Source organism: Equus asinus, unplaced genomic scaffold (assembly GCF_041296235.1).
Source record: "Equus asinus isolate D_3611 breed Donkey unplaced genomic scaffold, EquAss-T2T_v2 contig_196, whole genome shotgun sequence".
Taxonomy (NCBI): Eukaryota; Metazoa; Chordata; class Mammalia; order Perissodactyla; family Equidae; genus Equus; species Equus asinus.
In genome coordinates this window covers 1,261,570-1,275,663 of record NW_027224845.1, presented here as the reverse complement: position 1 = coordinate 1,275,663, position 14,094 = coordinate 1,261,570, and positions in this window count along the sequence as shown.

Genomic DNA, 14,094 nt, shown 5'->3' with positions numbered 1-14,094 from the left:
GGAGCCCCCAAAGCATCTTGCTTCCAGCTCTTTGGGAAGCTAAGAAACAAATGGCTCTGCCCAGTGCTCTAACAGAGTAGCGGGAACATCTCTTACCAAAGCCTTTGAAACGCAGTTTCTTGGCAGGCCTTATCTGGCTGAGGTAGAACTTCTGCTCTGGGTGTGCTCCATTGGCCTAGAGCTGCCTGGCCCAAAGGTCGGCCTTGTTTGCAAAGGGGATGAGAGGCCCCAAAGCATCTTGCTTCCAGCTCTTCGGGAAGCTAAGAAACATCTGGCGTTGCCCAGTGCTCTTACAGCCTACCGGGAACATCTCTTACCAAGGCCTGTGAAACGCAGTTTGTTGGTGGCCTGAACTGGCCCAAGTAGAACTTCTGCTCTGGGTGTGCTCCATTGGCCTAGAGCTGCCTGGCCCATAGGGCCGCCTTGTTTGCAAAGGGGATGAGAGGCCCCAAAGCATCTTGCTTCCAGCTCTTCGGGAAGCTAAGAAACATCTGGCGTTGCCCAGTGCTCTTACAGCCTACCGGGAACATCTCTTACCAAGGCCTGTGAAACGCCGTTTCCTGGCAGGCCTGATTTGGCTGAAGTAGAACTTCTGCTCTGGGTGTGCTCCATTGCCCTAGAGCTGCCAGGCCCAAGGTGCTGCCTTGTTTCCAAAGGGGCAGAGAGGCCCCAAAGCATCTTGCTTCCAGCTCTCTGGGAAGCTAAGAACCAACTCGCTCTGCCCCGTGCTCTTACAGCCTACTGGGAACATGTCTTTGAAAGGCCTGTGAAACGCAGTTTCTTGGCAGGCCTCATCTGGCTGAAGTAGAACTCCGGCTCTGGGTGTGCTCCATTGCCCTAGAGCTGCCAGGCCCAAAGTGCTGCCCTGTTTCCAAGGGGCAGAGAGGCCCAAAGCATCTTGCTTCCCGGTCTTTGCGAAGCTAAGAAACAACTGGCTCTGCCCAGTGCTCTTACACCTACCGCGAACATCTCTTACCAAGGCCTGTCAAACGCTGTTTCTTTGCAGGCCTGATCAGGCTGAAGTAGAACTCCTGCTCTGCGTGTGCTCCATTGGCCTAGAGCTTCCCGACCCAAAAGGCTGCCTTGTTCCCAAACGGGCAGAGGGGTCCCAAGCATCTTGCTTCCAGCTTTTCAGGAAGGTAAGAAACAACTGGCTCTGCCCAGTGCTCTTACAGCCTACCGGGAACATCTCTTACCAAGGCCTGTGAAACGCAGTTTCCTGGCAGGCCTGATCTGGCTGAAGTAGAACTTCTGCTCTGGGTGTGCTCCATTGCCCTAGAGCTGAAAGGCCCAAAGGGCTGCCTTGTTTCCAAAGACGGAGAGTGGACCCAAAGCATCTTGCTCCCAGCTCTTCGGGAAGCTAAGAAACAGCTGGCTCTGCCCAGTGCTCTTACAGCCTAAGAGAACATCTCTTTGAAAGGCCTGTGAAACGCAGTTTCTTGGCAGGCCTGACCTGGCTGAAGTAGAACTTCTGTTCTGGTTGTGCTACATAGGCCTAGAGCTACCAGGACCTAAGGGCTGCCTTGTTTCCAAAGGGTGAGAGAGGCCCCAAAGCATCTTGCCTCCAGCACTTTGGGAAGCTAAAAAACAACTGGTTCTGCCCAGTGCTCTCACAGCCTACCGTGAACATCTCTTACCAAGGGCTGTGAAACGCAGTTTCTGGGCAGGACTGATCTGCCTGAAGTAGAACTTCTGCTGTGGGTTTGCTCCATTGGCCTAGAGCTGCCAGGCCCAAACGGCTGCCTTGTGTCCAAAGGGAGAGAGAGGCCCCAAAGCATCTTGCTTCCAGCTCTGTGGGAAGCTAAAGCAACTGGCTCTCCACAGTGCTCTCACAGCCTACCGGGAACATCTCTTACCAAGGCCTGTGAAACGCAGTTTCTTGGCAGGCCTGATCTGGCTGAAGTAGAACTCCTGCTCTGGGCGTGCTACTTTGGCCTAGAGCTGCCAGGCCCAAAGGGCCGCCTTGTTTCCAAAGGGGCTGAGAGTCCCCAAAGCATCTTGCTTCCAAATCTTTGGGAAGCTAAGAAACAACTGGCTCTGCACAGTGCTCTCACAGCCTACCGGCAACGTGACAGAGAAAGGCCTGTGAGACGCAGTTTCTTGGAAGGCCTGATCTGGCTGAGGTAGAACTTCTGCTCTGGGTGTACTCCATTGGCCTAGGGCTGCCAGGCCCAAAGGGCTGCCTTTATTTCCAAAGTGTGAGAGAGGCCCCAAAGCATCTTGCTTCCTGCTCTCTGGGAAGCTAAAACAACTGGCTCTGCACAGTGCTCTCAAAGCCAACCGGGAACGTCACATACAAAGGCCTGTGAAACGCAGCTTCTTGACAGGCCTTATCTGGCTGAGGTAGAACTTGTGCTCTGGGTGTGCTACTTTGGCCTAGAGCTGCCAGGCACAAAGGCTGCTTTGTTTCCAAAGGGGGAGAGAGGGCCCAAATCATGTTGCTTCCAGCTGTTTTTGAAGCTAAGAAACAACTCGCTCTGCCAGGTACTCTTACAGCCTTCCGGGAACACCTCTTACGAAGGCCTGTGAAAAGCAGTTTCTTGGCAGGCCTGATCTGGCTGAGGTAGAACTTCTGCTCTGGGTGTGCTCCATTGCCCTAGAGCTGAAAGGCCCAAAGGGCTGCCTTGTTTCCAAAGGGGGAGAGAGGCCCCAAAGCATCTTGCTTCCACCTCTTGGGAAGCTAAGAAACAACTGGCTGTGCCCAGTGCTCTTATAGCCTAAGAGAACATCTCTTATCAAGGCCTGGGAAACGCACTGTCTAGGCAGGCCTGATCTGGAAGAAGTAGAACTTCGGCTCTGGTTGTGCTCCATTGCCCTAGAGCTGCCAGACCCAACGTGCTGCCTTGTTTCCAAAGGGGCAGAGAGGCCCCAAAGCGTCTTGCTTCCAGCTGTTTGGGAAACAAGGAAACAACTGGCTCTGCACCGTGCTCTCACAGCCTACCGGGAACGTCACATACAAAGGCCTCTGAAACGCAGTTCCTTGGCAGGCCTGATCTGGCTGAAGTAGGACTTCTGCTCTGGGTGTGCTCCATTGGCCTAGAGCTGAAAGGCCCAAAGGTCGCCCTTGTTGGCAAAGGGGCAGGGAGCCCCCAAAGCATCTTGCTTCCAGCTCTTTGGGAAGCTAAGAAACAAATGGCTCTGCCCAGTGCTCTAACAGAGTAGCGGGAACATCTCTTACCAAAGCCTTTGAAACGCAGTTTCTTGGCAGGCCTTATCTGGCTGAGGTAGAACTTCTGCTCTGGGTGTGCTCCATTGGCCTAGAGCTGCCTGGCCCAAAGGTCGGCCTTGTTTGCAAAGGGGATGAGAGGCCCCAAAGCATCTTGCTTCCAGCTCTTCGGGAAGCTAAGAAACATCTGGCGTTGCCCAGTGCTCTTACAGCCTACCGGGAACATCTCTTACCAAGGCCTGTGAAACGCAGTTTGTTGGTGGCCTGAACTGGCCCAAGTAGAACTTCTGCTCTGGGTGTGCTCCATTGGCCTAGAGCTGCCTGGCCCATAGGGCCGCCTTGTTTGCAAAGGGGATGAGAGGCCCCAAAGCATCTTGCTTCCAGCTCTTCGGGAAGCTAAGAAACATCTGGCGTTGCCCAGTGCTCTTACAGCCTACCGGGAACATCTCTTACCAAGGCCTGTGAAACGCCGTTTCCTGGCAGGCCTGATTTGGCTGAAGTAGAACTTCTGCTCTGGGTGTGCTCCATTGCCCTAGAGCTGCCAGGCCCAAGGTGCTGCCTTGTTTCCAAAGGGGCAGAGAGGCCCCAAAGCATCTTGCTTCCAGCTCTCTGGGAAGCTAAGAACCAACTCGCTCTGCCCCGTGCTCTTACAGCCTACTGGGAACATGTCTTTGAAAGGCCTGTGAAACGCAGTTTCTTGGCAGGCCTCATCTGGCTGAAGTAGAACTCCGGCTCTGGGTGTGCTCCATTGCCCTAGAGCTGCCAGGCCCAAAGTGCTGCCCTGTTTCCAAGGGGCAGAGAGGCCCAAAGCATCTTGCTTCCCGGTCTTTGCGAAGCTAAGAAACAACTGGCTCTGCCCAGTGCTCTTACACCTACCGCGAACATCTCTTACCAAGGCCTGTCAAACGCTGTTTCTTTGCAGGCCTGATCAGGCTGAAGTAGAACTCCTGCTCTGCGTGTGCTCCATTGGCCTAGAGCTTCCCGACCCAAAAGGCTGCCTTGTTCCCAAACGGGCAGAGGGGTCCCAAGCATCTTGCTTCCAGCTTTTCAGGAAGGTAAGAAACAACTGGCTCTGCCCAGTGCTCTTACAGCCTACCGGGAACATCTCTTACCAAGGCCTGTGAAACGCAGTTTCCTGGCAGGCCTGATCTGGCCGAAGTAGAACTTCTGCTCTGGGTGTGCTCCATTGCCCTAGAGCTGAAAGGCCCAAAGGGCTGCCTTGTTTCCAAAGACGGAGAGTGGCACCAAAGCTTCTTGCTTCCAGCTCTTCGGGAAGCTAAGAAACATCTGGCGTTGCCCAGTGCTCTTACAGCCTACCGGGAACATCTCTTACCAAGGCCTGTGAAACGCCGTTTCCTGGCAGGCCTGATTTGGCTGAAGTAGAACTTCTGCTCTGGGTGTGCTCCATTGCCCTAGAGCTGCCAGGCCCAAGGTGCTGCCTTGTTTCCAAAGGGGCAGAGAGGCCCCAAAGCATCTTGCTTCCAGCTCTCTGGGAAGCTAAGAACCAACTCGCTCTGCCCCGTGCTCTTACAGCCTACCGGGAACATGTCTTTGAAAGGCCTGTGAAACGCAGTTTCTTGGCAGGCCTCATCTGGCTGAAGTAGAACTCCGGCTCTGGGTGTGCTCCATTGCCCTAGAGCTGCCAGGCCCAAAGTGCTGCCCTGTTTCCAAGGGGCAGAGAGGCCCAAAGCACCTTGCTTCCCGGTCTTTGCGAAGCTAAGAAACAACTGGCTCTGCCCAGTGCTCTTACACCTACCGCGAACATCTCTTACCAAGGCCTGTCAAACGCTGTTTCTTTGCAGGCCTGATCAGGCTGAAGTAGAACTCCTGCTCTGCGTGTGCTCCATTGGCCTAGAGCTTCCCGACCCAAAAGGCTGCCTTGTTCCCAAATGGGCAGAGGGGTCCCAAGCATCTTGCTTCCAGCTTTTCAGGAGGTAAGAAACAACTGGCTCTGCCCAGTGCTCTTACAGCCTACCGGGAACATCTCTTACCAAGGCCTGTGAAACGCAGTTTCCTGGCAGGCCTGATCTGGCTGAAGTAGAACTTCTGCTCTGGGTGTGCTCCATTGCCCTAGAGCTGCCAGGCCCAAAGGGCTGCCTTGTTTCCAAAGACGGAGAGTGGACCCAAAGCATCTTGCTCCCAGCTCTTCGGGAAGCTAAGAAACAGCTGGCTCTGCCCAGTGCTCTTACAGCCTAAGAGAACATCTCTTTGAAAGGCCTGTGAAACGCAGTTTCTTGGCAGGCCTGACCTGGCTGAAGTAGAACTTCTGTTCTGGTTGTGCTACATAGGCCTAGAGCTACCAGGACCTAAGGGCTGCCTTGTTTCCAAAGGGTGAGAGAGGCCCCAAAGCATCTTGCCTCCAGCACTTTGGGAAGCTAAAAAACAACTGGTTCTGCCCAGTGCTCTCACAGCCTACCGTGAACATCTCTTACCAAGGGCTGTGAAACGCAGTTTCTGGGCAGGACTGATCTGCCTGAAGTAGAACTTCTGCTGTGGGTGTGCTCCATTGGCCTAGAGCTGCCAGGCCCAAACGGCTGCCTTGTGTCCAAAGGGAGAGAGAGGCCCCAAGGCATCTTGCTTCCAGCTCTGTGGGAAGCTAAAGCAACTGGCTCTCCACAGTGCTCTCACAGCCTACTGGGAACATCTCTTACCAAGGCCTGTGAAACGCAGTTTCTTGGCAGGCCTGATCTGGCTGAAGTAGAACTCCTGCTCTGGGCGTGCTACTTTGGCCTAGAGCTGCCAGGCCCAAAGGGCCGCCTTGTTTCCAAAGGGGCTGAGAGTCCCCAAAGCATCTTGCTTCCAAATCTTTGGGAAGCTAAGAAACAACTGGCTCTGCACAGTGCTCTCACAGCCTACCGGCAACGTGACAGAGAAAGGCCTGTGAGACGCAGTTTCTTGGAAGGCCTGATCTGGCTGAGGTAGAACTTCTGCTCTGGGTGTACTCCATTGGCCTAGGGCTGCCAGGCCCAAAGGGCTGCCTTTATTTCCAAAGTGTGAGAGAGGCCCCAAAGCATCTTGCTTCCTGCTCTCTGGGAAGCTAAAACAACTGGCTCTGCACAGTGCTCTCAAAGCCAACCGGGAACGTCACATACAAAGGCCTGTGAAACGCAGCTTCTTGACAGGCCTTATCTGGCTGAGGTAGAACTTGTGCTCTGGGTGTGCTACTTTGGCCTAGAGCTGCCAGGCACAAAGGCTGCTTTGTTTCCAAAGGGGGGGAGAGGCCCCAAATCATGTTGCTTCCAGCTGTTTTTGAAGCTAAGAAACAACTCGCTCTGCCAGGTACTCTTACAGCCTTCCGGGAACACCTCTTACGAAGGCCTGTGAAAAGCAGTTTCTTGGCAGGCCTGATCTGGCTGAGGTAGAACTTCTGCTCTGGGTGTGCTCCATTGCCCTAGAGCTGAAAGGCCCAAAGGGCTGCCTTGTTTCCAAAGGGGGAGAGAGGCCCCAAAGCATCTTGCTTCCACCTCTTGGGAAGCTAAGAAACAACTGGCTGTGCCCAGTGCTCTTATAGCCTAAGAGAACATCTCTTATCAAGGCCTGGGAAACGCACTGTCTAGGCAGGCCTGATCTGGAAGAAGTAGAACTTCGGCTCTGGTTGTGCTCCATTGCCCTAGAGCTGCCAGACCCAACGTGCTGCCTTGTTTCCAAAGGGGCAGAGAGGCCCCAAAGCGTCTTGCTTCCAGCTGTTTGGGAAACAAGGAAACAACTGGCTCTGCACCGTGCTCTCACAGCCTACCGGGAACGTCACATACAAAGGCCTCTGAAACGCAGTTCCTTGGCAGGCCTGATCTGGCTGAAGTAGGACTTCTGCTCTGGGTGTGCTCCATTGGCCTAGAGCTGAAAGGCCCAAAGGTCGCCCTTGTTGGCAAAGGGGCAGGGAGCCCCCAAAGCATCTTGCTTCCAGCTCTTTGGGAAGCTAAGAAACAAATGGCTCTGCCCAGTGCTCTAACAGAGTAGCGGGAACATCTCTTACCAAAGCCTTTGAAACGCAGTTTCTTGGCAGGCCTTATCTGGCTGAGGTAGAACTTCTGCTCTGGGTGTGCTCCATTGGCCTAGAGCTGCCTGGCCCAAAGGTCGGCCTTGTTTGCAAAGGGGATGAGAGGCCCCAAAGCATCTTGCTTCCAGCTCTTCGGGAAGCTAAGAAACATCTGGCGTTGCCCAGTGCTCTTACAGCCTACCGGGAACATCTCTTACCAAGGCCTGTGAAACGCAGTTTGTTGGTGGCCTGAACTGGCCCAAGTAGAACTTCTGCTCTGGGTGTGCTCCATTGGCCTAGAGCTGCCTGGCCCATAGGGCCGCCTTGTTTGCAAAGGGGATGAGAGGCCCCAAAGCATCTTGCTTCCAGCTCTTCGGGAAGCTAAGAAACATCTGGCGTTGCCCAGTGCTCTTACAGCCTACCGGGAACATCTCTTACCAAGGCCTGTGAAACGCCGTTTCCTGGCAGGCCTGATTTGGCTGAAGTAGAACTTCTGCTCTGGGTGTGCTCCATTGCCCTAGAGCTGCCAGGCCCAAGGTGCTGCCTTGTTTCCAAAGGGGCAGAGAGGCCCCAAAGCATCTTGCTTCCAGCTCTCTGGGAAGCTAAGAACCAACTCGCTCTGCCCCGTGCTCTTACAGCCTACTGGGAACATGTCTTTGAAAGGCCTGTGAAACGCAGTTTCTTGGCAGGCCTCATCTGGCTGAAGTAGAAGTCCGGCTCTGGGTGTGCTCCATTGCCCTAGAGCTGCCAGGCCCAAAGTGCTGCCCTGTTTCCAAGGGGCAGAGAGGCCCAAAGCATCTTGCTTCCCGGTCTTTGCGAAGCTAAGAAACAACTGGCTCTGCCCAGTGCTCTTACACCTACCGCGAACATCTCTTACCAAGGCCTGTCAAACGCTGTTTCTTTGCAGGCCTGATCAGGCTGAAGTAGAACTCCTGCTCTGCGTGTGCTCCATTGGCCTAGAGCTTCCCGACCCAAAAGGCTGCCTTGTTCCCAAACGGGCAGAGGGGTCCCAAGCATCTTGCTTCCAGCTTTTCAGGAAGGTAAGAAACAACTGGCTCTGCCCAGTGCTCTTACAGCCTACCGGGAACATCTCTTACCAAGGCCTGTGAAACGCAGTTTCCTGGCAGGCCTGATCTGGCTGAAGTAGAACTTCTGCTCTGGGTGTGCTCCATTGCCCTAGAGCTGAAAGGCCCAAAGGGCTGCCTTGTTTCCAAAGACGGAGAGTGGACCCAAAGCATCTTGCTCCCAGCTGTTCGGGAAGCTAAGAAACAGCTGGCTCTGCCCAGTGCTCTTACAGCCTAAGAGAACATCTCTTTGAAAGGCCTGTGAAACGCAGTTTCTTGGCAGGCCTGACCTGGCTGAAGTAGAACTTCTGTTCTGGTTGTGCTACATAGGCCTAGAGCTACCAGGACCTAAGGGCTGCCTTGTTTCCAAAGGGTGAGAGAGGCCCCAAAGCATCTTGCCTCCAGCACTTTGGGAAGCTAAAAAACAACTGGTTCTGCCCAGTGCTCTCACAGCCTACCGTGAACATCTCTTACCAAGGGCTGTGAAACGCAGTTTCTGGGCAGGACTGATCTGCCTGAAGTAGAACTTCTGCTGTGGGTTTGCTCCATTGGCCTAGAGCTGCCAGGCCCAAACGGCTGCCTTGTGTCCAAAGGGAGAGAGAGGCCCCAAAGCATCTTGCTTCCAGCTCTGTGGGAAGCTAAAGCAACTGGCTCTCCACAGTGCTCTCACAGCCTACCGGGAACATCTCTTACCAAGGCCTGTGAAACGCAGTTTCTTGGCAGGCCTGATCTGGCTGAAGTAGAACTCCTGCTCTGGGCGTGCTACTTTGGCCTAGAGCTGCCAGGCCCAAAGGGCCGCCTTGTTTCCAAAGGGGCTGAGAGTCCCCAAAGCATCTTGCTTCCAAATCTTTGGGAAGCTAAGAAACAACTGGCTCTGCACAGTGCTCTCACAGCCTACCGGCAACGTGACAGAGAAAGGCCTGTGAGACGCAGTTTCTTGGAAGGCCTGATCTGGCTGAGGTAGAACTTCTGCTCTGGGTGTACTCCATTGGCCTAGGGCTGCCAGGCCCAAAGGGCTGCCTTTATTTCCAAAGTGTGAGAGAGGCCCCAAAGCATCTTGCTTCCTGCTCTCTGGGAAGCTAAAACAACTGGCTCTGCACAGTGCTCTCAAAGCCAACCGGGAACGTCACATACAAAGGCCTGTGAAACGCAGCTTCTTGACAGGCCTTATCTGGCTGAGGTAGAACTTGTGCTCTGGGTGTGCTACTTTGGCCTAGAGCTGCCAGGCACAAAGGCTGCTTTGTTTCCAAAGGGGGAGAGAGGCCCCAAATCATGTTGCTTCCAGCTGTTTTTGAAGCTAAGAAACAACTCGCTCTGCCAGGTACTCTTACAGCCTTCCGGGAACACCTCTTACGAAGGCCTGTGAAAAGCAGTTTCTTGGCAGGCCTGATCTGGCTGAGGTAGAACTTCTGCTCTGGGTGTGCTCCATTGCCCTAGAGCTGAAAGGCCCAAAGGGCTGCCTTGTTTCCAAAGGGGGAGAGAGGCCCCAAAGCATCTTGCTTCCACCTCTTGGGAAGCTAAGAAACAACTGGCTGTGCCCAGTGCTCTTATAGCCTAAGAGAACATCTCTTATCAAGGCCTGGGAAACGCACTGTCTAGGCAGGCCTGATCTGGAAGAAGTAGAACTTCGGCTCTGGTTGTGCTCCATTGCCCTAGAGCTGCCAGACCCAACGTGCTGCCTTGTTTCCAAAGGGGCAGAGAGGCCCCAAAGCGTCTTGCTTCCAGCTGTTTGGGAAACAAGGAAACAACTGGCTCTGCACCGTGCTCTCACAGCCTACCGGGAACGTCACATACAAAGGCCTCTGAAACGCAGTTCCTTGGCAGGCCTGATCTGGCTGAAGTAGGACTTCTGCTCTGGGTGTGCTCCATTGGCCTAGAGCTGAAAGGCCCAAAGGTCGCCCTTGTTGGCAAAGGGGCAGGGAGCCCCCAAAGCATCTTGCTTCCAGCTCTTTGGGAAGCTAAGAAACAAATGGCTCTGCCCAGTGCTCTAACAGAGTAGCGGGAACATCTCTTACCAAAGCCTTTGAAACGCAGTTTCTTGGCAGGCCTTATCTGGCTGAGGTAGAACTTCTGCTCTGGGTGTGCTCCATTGGCCTAGAGCTGCCTGGCCCAAAGGTCGGCCTTGTTTGCAAAGGGGATGAGAGGCCCCAAAGCATCTTGCTTCCAGCTCTTCGGGAAGCTAAGAAACATCTGGCGTTGCCCAGTGCTCTTACAGCCTACCGGGAACATCTCTTACCAAGGCCTGTGAAACGCAGTTTGTTGGTGGCCTGAACTGGCCCAAGTAGAACTTCTGCTCTGGGTGTGCTCCATTGGCCTAGAGCTGCCTGGCCCATAGGGCCGCCTTGTTTGCAAAGGGGATGAGAGGCCCCAAAGCATCTTGCTTCCAGCTCTTCGGGAAGCTAAGAAACATCTGGCGTTGCCCAGTGCTCTTACAGCCTACCGGGAACATCTCTTACCAAGGCCTGTGAAACGCCGTTTCCTGGCAGGCCTGATTTGGCTGAAGTAGAACTTCTGCTCTGGGTGTGCTCCATTGCCCTAGAGCTGCCAGGCCCAAGGTGCTGCCTTGTTTCCAAAGGGGCAGAGAGGCCCCAAAGCATCTTGCTTCCAGCTCTCTGGGAAGCTAAGAACCAACTCGCTCTGCCCCGTGCTCTTACAGCCTACTGGGAACATGTCTTTGAAAGGCCTGTGAAACGCAGTTTCTTGGCAGGCCTCATCTGGCTGAAGTAGAACTCCGGCTCTGGGTGTGCTCCATTGCCCTAGAGCTGCCAGGCCCAAAGTGCTGCCCTGTTTCCAAGGGGCAGAGAGGCCCAAAGCATCTTGCTTCCCGGTCTTTGCGAAGCTAAGAAACAACTGGCTCTGCCCAGTGCTCTTACACCTACCGCGAACATCTCTTACCAAGGCCTGTCAAACGCTGTTTCTTTGCAGGCCTGATCAGGCTGAAGTAGAACTCCTGCTCTGCGTGTGCTCCATTGGCCTAGAGCTTCCCGACCCAAAAGGCTGCCTTGTTCCCAAACGGGCAGAGGGGTCCCAAGCATCTTGCTTCCAGCTTTTCAGGAAGGTAAGAAACAACTGGCTCTGCCCAGTGCTCTTACAGCCTACCGGGAACATCTCTTACCAAGGCCTGTGAAACGCAGTTTCCTGGCAGGCCTGATCTGGCTGAAGTAGAACTTCTGCTCTGGGTGTGCTCCATTGCCCTAGAGCTGAAAGGCCCAAAGGGCTGCCTTGTTTCCAAAGACGGAGAGTGGACCCAAAGCATCTTGCTCCCAGCTGTTCGGGAAGCTAAGAAACAGCTGGCTCTGCCCAGTGCTCTTACAGCCTAAGAGAACATCTCTTTGAAAGGCCTGTGAAACGCAGTTTCTTGGCAGGCCTGACCTGGCTGAAGTAGAACTTCTGTTCTGGTTGTGCTACATAGGCCTAGAGCTACCAGGACCTAAGGGCTGCCTTGTTTCCAAAGGGTGAGAGAGGCCCCAAAGCATCTTGCCTCCAGCACTTTGGGAAGCTAAAAAACAACTGGTTCTGCCCAGTGCTCTCACAGCCTACCGTGAACATCTCTTACCAAGGGCTGTGAAACGCAGTTTCTGGGCAGGACTGATCTGCCTGAAGTAGAACTTCTGCTGTGGGTTTGCTCCATTGGCCTAGAGCTGCCAGGCCCAAACGGCTGCCTTGTGTCCAAAGGGAGAGAGAGGCCCCAAAGCATCTTGCTTCCAGCTCTGTGGGAAGCTAAAGCAACTGGCTCTCCACAGTGCTCTCACAGCCTACCGGGAACATCTCTTACCAAGGCCTGTGAAACGCAGTTTCTTGGCAGGCCTGATCTGGCTGAAGTAGAACTCCTGCTCTGGGCGTGCTACTTTGGCCTAGAGCTGCCAGGCCCAAAGGGCCGCCTTGTTTCCAAAGGGGCTGAGAGTCCCCAAAGCATCTTGCTTCCAAATCTTTGGGAAGCTAAGAAACAACTGGCTCTGCACAGTGCTCTCACAGCCTACCGGCAACGTGACAGAGAAAGGCCTGTGAGACGCAGTTTCTTGGAAGGCCTGATCTGGCTGAGGTAGAACTTCTGCTCTGGGTGTACTCCATTGGCCTAGGGCTGCCAGGCCCAAAGGGCTGCCTTTATTTCCAAAGTGTGAGAGAGGCCCCAAAGCATCTTGCTTCCTGCTCTCTGGGAAGCTAAAACAACTGGCTCTGCACAGTGCTCTCAAAGCCAACCGGGAACGTCACATACAAAGGCCTGTGAAACGCAGCTTCTTGACAGGCCTTATCTGGCTGAGGTAGAACTTGTGCTCTGGGTGTGCTACTTTGGCCTAGAGCTGCCAGGCACAAAGGCTGCTTTGTTTCCAAAGGGGGAGAGAGGCCCCAAATCATGTTGCTTCCAGCTGTTTTTGAAGCTAAGAAACAACTCGCTCTGCCAGGTACTCTTACAGCCTTCCGGGAACACCTCTTACGAAGGCCTGTGAAAAGCAGTTTCTTGGCAGGCCTGATCTGGCTGAGGTAGAACTTCTGCTCTGGGTGTGCTCCATTGGCCTAGAGCTGAAAGGCCCAAAGGGCTGCCTTGTTTCCAAAGGGGGAGAGAGGCCCCAAAGCATCTTGCTTCCACCTCTTGGGAAGCTAAGAAACAACTGGCTGTGCCCAGTGCTCTTATAGCCTAAGAGAACATCTCTTATCAAGGCCTGGGAAACGCACTGTCTAGGCAGGCCTGATCTGGAAGAAGTAGAACTTCGGCTCTGGTTGTGCTCCATTGCCCTAGAGCTGCCAGACCCAACGTGCTGCCTTGTTTCCAAAGGGGCAGAGAGGCCCCAAAGCGTCTTGCTTCCAGCTGTTTGGGAAACAAGGAAACAACTGGCTCTGCACCGTGCTCTCACAGCCTACCGGGAACGTCACATACAAAGGCCTCTGAAACGCAGTTCCTTGGCAGGCCTGATCTGGCTGAAGTAGGACTTCTGCTCTGGGTGTGCTCCATTGGCCTAGAGCTGAAAGGCCCAAAGGTCGCCCTTGTTGGCAAAGGGGCAGGGAGCCCCCAAAGCATCTTGCTTCCAGCTCTTTGGGAAGCTAAGAAACAAATGGCTCTGCCCAGTGCTCTAACAGAGTACCGGGAACATCTCTTACCAAAGCCTTTGAAACGCAGTTTCTTGGCAGGCCTTATCTGGCTGAGGTAGAACTTCTGCTCTGGGTGTGCTCCATTTGCCTAGAGCTGCCTGGCCCAAAGGTCGGCCTTGTTTGCAAAGGGGATGAGAGGCCCCAAAGCATCTTGCTTCCAGCTCTTCGGGAAGCTAAGAAACATCTGGCGTTGCCCAGTGCTCTTACAGCCTACCGGGAACATCTCTTACCAAGGCCTGTGAAACGCAGTTTGTTGGTGGCCTGAACTGGCCCAAGTAGAACTTCTGCTCTGGGTGTGCTCCATTGGCCTAGAGCTGCCTGGCCCATAGGGCCGCCTTGTTTGCAAAGGGGATGAGAGGCCCCAAAGCATCTTGCTTCCAGCTCTCTGGGAAGCTAAGAACCAACTCGCTCTGCCCCGTGCTCTTACAGCCTACTGGGAACATGTCTTTGAAAGGCCTGTGAAACGCAGTTTCTTGGCAGGCTCTATCTGGCTGAAGTAGAACTCCGGCTCTGGGTGTGCTCCATTGCCCTAGAGCTGCCAGGCCCAAAGTGCTGCCCTGTTTCCAAGGGGCAGAGAGGCCCAAAGCATCTTGCTTCCCGGTCTTTGCGAAGCTAAGAAACAACTGGCTCTGCCCAGTGCTCTTACACCTACCGCGAACATCTCTTACCAAGGCCTGTCAAACGCTGTTTCTTTGCAGGCCTGATCAGGCTGAAGTAGAACTCCTGCTCTGCGTGTGCTCCATTGGCCTAGAGCTTCCCGACCCAAAAGGCTGCCTTGTTCCCAAACGGGCAGAGGGGTC